This window comes from Phasianus colchicus, chromosome 3, assembly GCF_987193195.1.
Source record: "Phasianus colchicus chromosome 3, bPhaCol1.hap1.1, whole genome shotgun sequence".
Lineage (NCBI taxonomy): Eukaryota > Metazoa > Chordata > Aves > Galliformes > Phasianidae > Phasianus > Phasianus colchicus.
In genome coordinates this window covers 83635734-83646661 of record NC_143438.1, presented here as the reverse complement: position 1 = coordinate 83646661, position 10928 = coordinate 83635734, and the positions used below count along the sequence as shown (strand labels likewise).

Sequence of the window (10928 nt, the reverse complement as noted above, 5' to 3'; positions counted from 1 at the left end):
AGTCTGCTTTGCCATTACCTCCACAAAAGTGGAGGTTTTTACAGGAATGGTCATCCGGGAAGGACAAATTTGGTTTGGTTTAGCCTTGTGCTTTTGATAGTTCAGTCTATGTAACTTCTATACTGAGAAATCATCCTTTTTGGGGATTATCTAATCAACTTTTTTGTGCTTGTTTTTTACATCTGTTATAAATTATTTCCTTAAAAATTCTTTTTTCATTGTTCTTGGGGTTTTTTTGTTGTTGTTGTTGTTTTGGTTTGGTTTTTTTTCCTGTAGGTTACTGAGCAAGTCTACAGTCGGAAACTTTCTGCAGGGAGTTGGACCAGATGACCTTTAAGGGTCCCTTACAATTTTTGATTTTAAATGAAGTCATTTGCTTGGCTGAGGCTAACTGTAGAGTGGCAGAATCTTGTTGAGGCGTGAATCACCATGAAATCTGTAGTAATGACAGCAAAATAATACTCCCTGTGATTTAAAAACTGTTTTAATGGGTTGTGGACACCTTTCAATTACAGCTTCCATTATTTTACCCTGGAAACCACACTGACTTCTTACAGTCATCAAACAGAAAGCTACAGGACAGACAGAGGCAAACAAAGCCATAAATGCCTAAGCCAATACAGCTTTCATCAGAGCTTTGTGCTTTTGCAGGGAAGATGCTCTGTTAAGCTTTACTAAGTTCATTTTCATGCTAGTAAAAATATGGTTGCTTGTTGGTTGTTATTTTTTTTCTCATAGCTTTCTGATTTTACTCCTTTTTTTTTTTTAAATTAAGAATAGAATTAGACTTGCAATATGTGGCCACATCAGTCCCCATCCACCTATGTGTAGTGACAGCAGCAGCTGCCATTTTCCAGATGTGAGCTGGGACAGCATCTGCTTCTGGAGGAGCCTGTTTTCCTCTTCTGACGATGGAGCACAGGCAATGCTGGGCTTTGGCTTTGACTTACTTTTTGGTGCAGCCAGAGTTCAGGCCATAGACAAATCTATACATTTAGAATCACTATATAAAAGGTGATTAATGATACCTACTTCAACCAAATTCAGTTATTATTTAAATTCCATTAAATTTGCAGTAGTTTGGATTCTCTTTCAGATATGTAACTGGTATTACTATTTTATTGACTTGAGTTATGTAGGTAACACTTAGGCAACATCTCCATTTTAATGTATGTTCAGCTTTCACAGGAAAATTGATTTAATTTAAAACCCTTTATTAGTACTTTCTCTTGTATCTTTTTGCTCTACTATTAGTCTGCTTAGTAACAAGTCCAACTGTTGAGACTGAAAAATACGTAGAATTGAATTTTCTAGAGCCTCTAAAAAGATTAGACTGAATATTTGACTTCCTAATAATCTGCCTTAGAATCTGGTATTTTGTGACTTACTAGGTTTGGACGTAAAAGCTCTATCCCTCTGCATAAATTGGAAATTTCACCCTGGATGGAGGACACAGCCTTTGCTTCTCAGTGATGATGGGCTGCCAGAGCTTGGTGAGCTATGTGTCATTTCAGCCTCAGTAACCAACCTTGAGCACAGCTGGGATGGGTGGAAGAGAGTTATTAATGTAATCTTTATAGCACACCTGATTTCTCACTGATGGAAGATTATCATTAAGCCACATTAGCTACATTCCTGTAGCTAATCACACCTGTAACCTGAATCTTGTTTCTCGAGCTTGTTAGCTTCTGATCAGTCCTGGGGCAATGCAAGGAAGAGCCACAGTTGTCCTCTATGAAGAGGAAGCTGTAGAAGGCAAGAGTCATAGAGAAGAGGGTAGCCCATTGCAGGAATATGCTCAACTCAGCTTCCCCATCCTAATTTGTCACAGCAGATCTTGCAGGAGATGGCAGTAGGAGAGGGAAGACAGTTGTTTACTGCAGGAGTAACAGGTATCAGCCTCTTTGAACAACCCGAATTCCCACAGAGTGTGCTGACATGTTGGGGTGGAAGTCAGTAAAGAAGGAACATTGCCCTGGGAAAAGAAATGTAGTGATTGGTTTCTGATGGGATGAAGAACAAGTCATGGGGCAATGCATAGCCTTAGCTGATATGGGCCTGGGTGTGTGTGTGAGCTCTGAATTTTTCTTGGCTCCATCTAGATATTATGCAGATTGGCACTGGACAAGGAGTTCTACAACTGCCTTTGCTGGGATGTGCCAGAGCAACTCCACTCAGCAGTGTGAGTGAACTGTGCAGGAGTAATTCCAGTGTTATTTAATAGAAGGCCAAGCAGTACAAATCTTGTCTGCTTCCTTCATGTTGCACAGTAGGGGCCACAGAATTCAATTTTCCTTCTCAATCCAAACATGTTCTAGTGATGCATCGCACAGAGAGAATAGCACAGCATGAAGGAGAGGTGTGCAGGACAATGGCCATCTTGGTGCTATTCATCAGTCTTGTGTTTGTGAGCCAGTGCGATTACAGTCAGCGTTACACAACTCCAGCCCTACTTAATGCACCAGCACCCTCAAACTTGTTGCTTCCAGATAGGAAACTTGAAGAGAACAGGATGGACTTTATCCCATGAGAAGTCCTGGAGCTCTCTGGTAACATGAATAGAGGAGTTACTGAGGCCATCCAGACCAAAGGATGTTTCTGAGCAAACCCAGGCTCAGGATTATCCTTTTTCTAATAAACCCTAATACAGGAATTAACCAAAACTCCACATGACGTGAAATAGCACCTTAAAAGTGCCTCATGTTTTCTTACCATTATAGTTTTCTTATACCCTTGCTCCATATTTTTCATTTCTTGTAAGGTGTTCACCTTTTCTTGGTAGCCCAGAATCTGTCTTGTATGTTATTAATATTCCCAATAAAGTATGCCATATAGACATACTGGAATACAACCTAGGATGTGGGTATTTTTCCTGATAGAAATAAGGATCCAGATAATACCAAACTGCTTTAAAGCTGACCCACGGGTTACTCTTACAGTGTTTGGCAGACTGCCAGGTATCCATAGCATCAAATTTGTAATTGATGAGTTTCTAAGTGTGAGTGTTTAACATGGACAGCCTGCCATCTCTGAGCTGCTAACCAGACCTCAAGGGTACGTGGGCCATGGTCCTTTGCAACTCAAACACTTCTTGATCTGCTCCAGGTTTCTTGTGTGACCTTGATCAGCTTATTTTAGCTCTGTGCCTTGGGTGCCCATGCATAAAATGAGAGAAAGGCACCAGCTCAGTTGTGTGATAGCCAGATTGACCTGGTATGTACCAACAATATCCGTGGATGAGAAAGTTGCCAGTCACTGGTTTCTGTTGGCCTCCTTGCCAACTTCAGGAGCCAAGAGGCATGTGTCTTAATACTTAACATTACTTGTGTAATGGTGAATAGCCACCAATTTAACAGCTAGCTTGTTCAGAGTCATGCTGGGAGCAGACAGCACGTTATTTGCCTTATGACTAATCTTTGCTGCCTGGTGAGGAGGAGAGCTGGGGCTTCCTTTCCTCCTATGCAGGGCGATGGCAAAGCTCTGAACCATGATGAGAAATTTCCATTCAGGCTGGAAGCAATGAGCCCCATCAGAGTGCAGTGGACTCTGGGAAGGTTGGGGTCTGAGAAACCTCCACAAGGTGAGCAGGTGATCAGCAGTTGTCTGCAAACAGATGCTGCTCTTTTCCCCACAAAATGCCTAAGATGCTTGAAAGGTTAATCAGAGATTTATGAAGCTAAGAGGGAAAGGTGAAGGGATGTATGGCAGCTGGCCAATGTTTTATGAATGACAGCAGCATCCTTAAAATAAATGAGGCTGTTAACAAATCATTGGGTTCTTGGCATATTGTTATCAACATGCATAGGCAAACGAACAAGTGAATCATTTCATTAGCTTATTCAGTGTTTTGTGCCCGATGAATACTAATGTAAGCAATGTCAGGAAAATGGTGAGGTTATTTCTGGCTCATCTAATTATAACATAAGTGGATTTTTTTTCATTCTCACTAGTATTTTGAGATGCTTAGTTAAAATCTGCAGTGAACTAAGTGCCTGGGAAAAACTCCAATCTCTATGGAGCCTTTGCAGGAAGTCAGTGGAGATTCAGACAAGAAGCCTTACAGAGAATCATAGAATTAAGTTTGAGTTGGAAGGGACCCTTAAAGGCAGTCTGGTCCAACTCCCCTGCATGGGGACACCTGCAGCCAGGTCAGGTTGCTCAGAGCCCCATCCAGCCTGACCTTCAATGTCTCCAAGGATGGGGCATCCACCACCTCTCTGGGCAACCAGAGTTGTTCCAGTTGTTCCAGTGCTTCACTACTCTTATAAAAAAAACCCCTTTTCCTTATATCCTCCTTAGGAGTCTAAATCTCCTCTTTTAGTTTGAAACCATTTCCACTTGTCTTATCGCAACAGACCCTGCTATAGAGTCTGCTTTTTTTATAGCCCCCATTTAAATACTTTATTCTTACTGAGGATGCATACCTCCCTTCATCTTGCACTGCCTGCACTGCTTGGACAGGGAGACACAGTGATGGGGTGGAAAGGTGAGTTGGCAGCTCTGAGGAATAACTTTTCTTCCTTTGTTGTCACTGGGATTTTGTCCTAATGTAGCTGTGTGCATGTGCTACTGGGAATACAACATGGTGAGCTGTAAGTGATCTAGGAGACTCCTGGTGTCCAGCAATATTTTCCAGTTCAGGTATTGGACAGACTGACCAGAGGTGAAGCACTGCTGGGCCTGGTGCTCACCAGTGCAGAGGAGATCCTTAACGACATTAAGATCAGAGGCAGCCCATGCTGCAGCAACCATGCCCTGGTGATCTTAAGGAACGTGGGCCTGGCAAAGTGTGGAGTCAGAACCCTGAACTTCAGGAGAGTGAACTTCAGGTTGTTCAAAGAATTGTTGGTTGCTATCTCCTGGGAAGCTGTCCTTAGAGATAAAGAAGTGGAGCAAAGCTGGCTACTCCTTAAGGATGCCTTTCTGAGAGTGCTAGAGCTCTCCATTGCTCAGAATAAGAAAGTGGGCAGGGGAGGCAGGAAACCAGAATAGCTTAGCAAAGACCTGCTGGTCAGACTGAGGGAAAAGAAGGGAAAGTATTGCCTCATGAGACAGAATGTGTACAAGTCTGTGGGGATGGATGACATGCATCCCAGGGTCCTATGGGAGCTGGCTGATGTCATTGCCAAGCTGCAGTCCATCATATTTGAAAAGTGGCTGTCAAGTGAAATCTCTGATGATTGGAAAAAGAGAAACATCATTCCCATTTATAAGAAAGGGAGGAAGGAGGACCTGGGGAGCTCCAGGCCAGTGAGCCTCACCTCTGTGCCTGGGAAGATCATGGAACAGATCCTCCTGGAAAACATATTAAGGCACATGAGTGACGTGCAGGGAGACAGCCAGCATGAGTTCACCAAGAGAAGGCCATGCCTGACCAATCTGGTGGCCTTCTATGATGGAGTGATGGCATCAGTGGACAAAGGGCAGGCAACTGATGTCATCTCCTTGGACTTCCGCAAGGCATGTGGTGGTCCTGCACCACATCCTTATCTCTAAATTGGAGAGACAGAGATTTGAAGGGTGGGCTATTTGGTGGATCAGGAATTGGTTGGAAGATGATCAGAGGGTGGAGCACCTCTCTTATGAAGACAGGCTGAAGGAGCAGGGTTTGTTCAGTCTGGAGAAGAGAAGGCTGTGAGGAGACCTCATTACAGCCTTCCAGTATTTAAAGGAAGATTATAGACAGGAAGGAGATCAACTTTTTACATGGGTAGGTAATGTTAGGACAAGAGGAAATGGCTTTAAACTAAGAGGGGAAATTTAAATTAGATGTTAGGAATGAATTCTTTACTCAGAAGGTGGTGAGGCACTGGCACAGGCTGCCCAGAGCAGCTGTGGGTGCCTCAATCCTGGAGGTGTTCAAGGCCATGTTGGATGGGGCCTGGGCAGCCTAATCTGGTGGATGGCAACCACCCCACAGAAGGGGTTGGGGCTGGGTGGGGCTTGAGGTCCATTCTGACCCAAGCCATTCTGTGATTCTAAAGCACTGTTTGGCAGTGTCACAGAAGGTGTCCCTGCAATTGAATCTCTCTGCTCCTGACCACTGCCCCCAGGCCAGCCTCTCGCTGTGGTCCTGCCTTGGCCTGCTCCCCGCATTGATCCAACAGCAGGGTAAGTCCTTCTTTATTCCCTTTTAAAGTATCCATTCCTCTGTATCCATGTACATACATATTATCAAAACCAAAAGTGGTTTTTATTTTTTTTTCTTGTGGTTATGCATGACTGAAAAGCAGAAAACTAATTAAGGTTTACAAATCTCGATTACTGTAACAGGCTGAAGCAGTGAAAGATGAATGTAGCAGCTGACACTCATGACTCACCTTCTTTAAACAAATTGATGTATTTTTATGGTGTGAAGTTGTTAGTGAAGAAGCTGCTCCTTAGCTTGCATTACACTGCTGGGGTGTATGTGTAATGGTGGTGCCTGGGGGTGCTGCCTCAGTCCTGGGGGGGCTGGAGGGATCAGTGCAACGTGCAGGCAGTGCTGGGAACCCTAAAGCCATCATTAAGAATAAAATTTGCAGTGAGGCCACCAATGAGCAGGCTGCCCAAAAGCTGTGTGTACTCTCACTGAAGTCCCCCTCTACCTTCCTGCAGAAATCAGGATTTCAGCCTTCCTATAAGAGCACAACGAGGAGCTTAGACTTGAACAGCAAATTTCAGTCATTAAAAGCTCAGTTCTTTACATATATCCCCACTTTGGTTGGCCTTGCAGTGTTCCAAGATCAATTGGAAACACAAATAACACTGAAGGCTTTGATGCCGATAGTGGGACAGGAAAATTCTCTCATCAGCCTGCTGACAAATAATAAAAGCAGTTCTTGTTTGTGCAGCAGCCAAGCCATTGCTGAACAAAATGGAGCAGAAAATAATATGATTGCACTGTGTCCTCTTTTGCTGGCACATGTGAGAAAGGGTTAAAAAAAGAGAGGAACTGCTCTTTATAAAACTTCTATGTCCAGCATCAAATCAACCAACACGCTTTTAAGAGAACAAATGGATGTAATGTTTGAAAAGCAGCAAATGTCAGAGTGTGACAAAATCAGAGATGGTTCTGCTCTGAAAGGTCTCCCATTTATCACAGTCTCTGAGGCAATGGTAGTTTATGACTGGGGGTTTCTATGGCTCCGCACTGGTAATGTCTCTAGTCCTCCAGTGGTTACCCATCCTCTTTGCTGTACTTTCTGGTGGTGGTATGTCCCCTGACTCTGATTTACTGAATGCTGCACAAATATCGGTTCCTAAATCTGGGAAAGAAAAAAAAAGAAAAGAAAAGAAAAGAAACAAGAAATAATAAAAAAAGAAAGGATGAACAAAATTTGTCAGATAGAGATTAGAAAAGTAATTGAACTTTACCAAGCTGAAATGAACCTCTCTGAAGCAGCACTTCAGGCTGTATTTGGGATTGAAGTAGCTCTGATTTGTGTGAACTCAGCAGGAAAACTCCTGAGCAGGATTACACAAACCAGTGTCGGGTGCTTTTCTAAGTCTCTCCAGCTTGTCTTTCTTAATCATCTGAAAAACAGGACTGTAGTTAGGCAGTTCTACCCTGAATTCATGTTTCTAAGCGTGCTTTTGCAGACAAGGGCAGAGTTTTTATCGTTGTCTTTTGGAGATAGGAGTGAGCTCCCAGTGCCAGGCTGGGGAATGGCTGGCCCCAAACTAGAGTGGTGAGGGAAGAACTGCCGTCAGCAGAAGGCACTCAGCACACAAAAGCATCTGAGATCTCTTGGAGCTCCTACTGAGCATTTATTGAACCATTAAATAACATTGCAGAGTCACATGCATGCTTAACGCTCCTGCTGGCAGAGATGATTTGTCTTAATAAGACTGTATGGCATAAAAGCCGCTTGTGAGATAAATGAAAAGATTTTTTGCACCATGGTCCTGTAAATCTCATGCTCATAAAAAAAGATTTCTCTGTTTTGCTGCCTACTCTCCTCTCACATGTATGTCTTCACCCTTGTTTTCTTCCTGCCTGAAATCAGCTCCATAAGATCCCCAGAGGTGCATTTTTTATTGTGCATTTGCTTCAAAGCTCAACATATCACGGGAAGCACTCTCATTGACTGCAGTGTGTTTCTATTTGGGTTTTAAGTGAGCTTTAGAGAAGATGTGTGACTGGTGTTATTTAACAACCTTGTAGGCGACATGGACATTGGGATCAAGTGCACCTTCAGCAAGATTGGAGATGACACCAAGCTGAGTGGTGCAGTTGACACACTAGAGGTAAAGGAAGCCATCCAGAGGTACCTGGACAGGCTTCAGAGGTGGGCCCATGCCAACATCATGAAGCTCAACAAGGCCAAGTGCGAGGCCCTGCACCTGGGTTAGGGCAGTCCCAAGCACAGATACAGACTGGGTAGCGAATGGCTTGAGAGCAGCCCGGAGGAGAAGGATTTGAAGGTGTCAATTGATTCAACATGAGCCAACAATGTGCGCTTGCAGCCAAGAAGGCCAACCGTATCCTGGGTTGCATCAAGAGAAATGTGACCAGCAGGTTGAGAGAGGTGATTCTGCCCCTCTACACTGCTCTTGTTAGCCTCCACCTGGAGCACTGTGTTCAGTTCTGGTCTCTGGTGAGACACTGGAACAGGTTGCCCAGTGAGGCTGTGGATGGCCCCTCCCTGGAAGCATTCAAGGCCAAGCTGGATGGGGCTGTGAGCAACCTAGTCTAGAGGGAAGTGTCCCTGCCTATAGCAGGGGGTTGGAACTAGATGATCTTAAAGATCCTGTCAAACCCAAACCATTCTACAATTCTGTGGTTCCATTATATGAAGACAGGTTGTTAAAAAAAAAAAAAAAAAAAAACCCGATTTCTGTGTTTCGCTGTGATGCACTTATATGTAACTTGCTTCCAGTTGGCAGTGTCACCTTTTTCAAGACATCTTCAGGAAAAAGTAATCTTTCATATCTGACATACCACTTCTTGTATCTAAACAGGGAGACATCAAATTCCTTAAAGCACAGTGACAGCCACTCACTTGCATAGAAATACTAACTTGCAACAAGTCTGCAGGGATCTCTTAAATATGAAATATATACATCATCTACTTCTCAAAGAGGAGAAAAATGTGCCCAGTATTTACAGCAAGCCAGCAATCTTCTTTCTGTCTTTACACTTCTGTTTATTCAGGTGTAAAACCAAATTGAAAAATTCTTTCCTCGTGGGACTGTGTTAAGGTTTAATATCTGTAGAAAAGTATTCTAAACTCTGAGCAGAAAGAATTTCTTGTGCCAAATGAAGACAAATACTAAATTTGGGTTTTTGTCAGTTTGTCACAGTAGCCAAATTTGTGTTTATTTCCACTTGATTCATTCTCTTGAGCTGAGACATTAAGTTGAGCTCTTCTGTTTTAATTCCTCCAGTGCAGTGAAGAGCCTGGAAGCTCAAGCCTCTTGGGGGTTTGTAACCAAGATGGGAGGGTGTGCAGACCAATGGGTTCTACTTGAAAAGTACAGATAAAGAAGTTTTTAGAACAGGCAAGACTTCAGCAAACAGACTAAGGAAACAGAATGAAAGAATTTTCTCCTTGAATATAGATAATTCTAATTGACTCATGTAATTTAATGCTAACAGAAGCAATAAGCAATTATGACATCACTTATTTGCTGTATAGAAAATTTTGAGTGCAACCAATTATTTTGGCATAATTTATTTTGCTACCGGCAAGATATTAAAAAAGAACAGGCATTCTTAAGGGCAAGGGAGACTTAATTTTATGCTTCAGGAACATCTCTGCTAAGCAGAGGTGAAGACTTTGTTCTTCAGATTGTGCTTGGCTCAAATTCTGAGTAGTGAAAATTTAAAGATTGTGTTCTTTTTAAAAAATAATAGGTCCAGTGAATTGTGGATTTTATTTTAGGGAGATGTTCTTTGTGAATGGGCCAAATGTTGCTTCTGTCCTAAGCTTGTACAGCCTCCAGAGCAAAGTTATTTTGTATTTCTGAGTGCTAACAATACATCAATATTTATAGCTAATAATGATACCAGGGTGCAACTATTTTTGGTCTCTGTGATCAGTCAGATTAGTGATAGCAGGAGATGGGTGGTGGGGCTTAGAGCTGCTGTTCAATCACGGCATGAAGCCAGACTAAAACCGAAGACCACGAGCTATGCACAGGTTTTCACAGAATCACAGAATGGACAGGGTTGGATGGGACCTCAAGGATCCTGAATCTCCAACCCCCCTGCCACATGCAGGGCCACCAACCTCCCCTTTTAATACTAGACCAGGCTGCCCAGGGCCCCATCCAACCTGGCCTTGAACACCTCCAGGAATGGGGCATCCACAACCTCTCTGGGCAGCCTGTTCCAGCACCTCACCACTCTCTCTGTAAAGAATTTTCCCCTGACGTCCCATCTAAATCTCTCCTCCCTCAACTTAAAACCATTTCCCCTCGTCCTGCAGTTATCTACCCTTTCAAAGAGTTGATTCCCCTCCTGTTTGTAGGCTCCCTTTAGGTACTAAAAGGCTGCAATGAGATCACCCCACAGCCTTCTTTTCTCCAGGCTGAACAAGCCCAGCTCCCTCAGCCTGTCTTCATAGGGGAGATGCTCCACTCTCCTGATCATCTCCGTGGCCCTCTTCTGGACCCTCTCCAACAGCTCCCTGTCTTTTTTGTACTGGGGGCTCCACACTTGGATGCAGTACTCCAGATGGGGCCTTATGAGGGTAGAGAACAATCACCTCCCTGTCCCTGATGGCCACCCCTCTTTTGATGGAGCCCAGGATACCATTTGCCTTCTGAGCCGCAAGGGCACACTGCTGGTTCATGTTAAGCTTTTCATCTATCAAGACCCCCAGGTCCTTCTCCACAGGGCTGCTCTCAAGGACCGCTCCTTCCAGTCTGTATGGATGCTTGGGATTCCTCTAGCACAAGTGCAAAACCTTGCACTTTTCTGCATTGAGCCTCATCAGGTTCAC

General features: G+C 43.7%; 1 long non-coding RNA gene across 1 annotated transcript in view; it reads left to right on the top strand.

The window, feature by feature from the left end:
• Positions 1-304: 304 nt before the first annotated feature.
• The window catches only part of LOC149918716 (uncharacterized), an 84861-nt gene continuing 74237 nt past the window's right edge, over positions 305-10928 (top strand). The window contains exon 1 of the long non-coding RNA XR_016465318.1: positions 305-6111. This is a non-coding gene — a long non-coding RNA (uncharacterized LOC149918716). The remainder of the gene's footprint in view (positions 6112-10928) is intronic.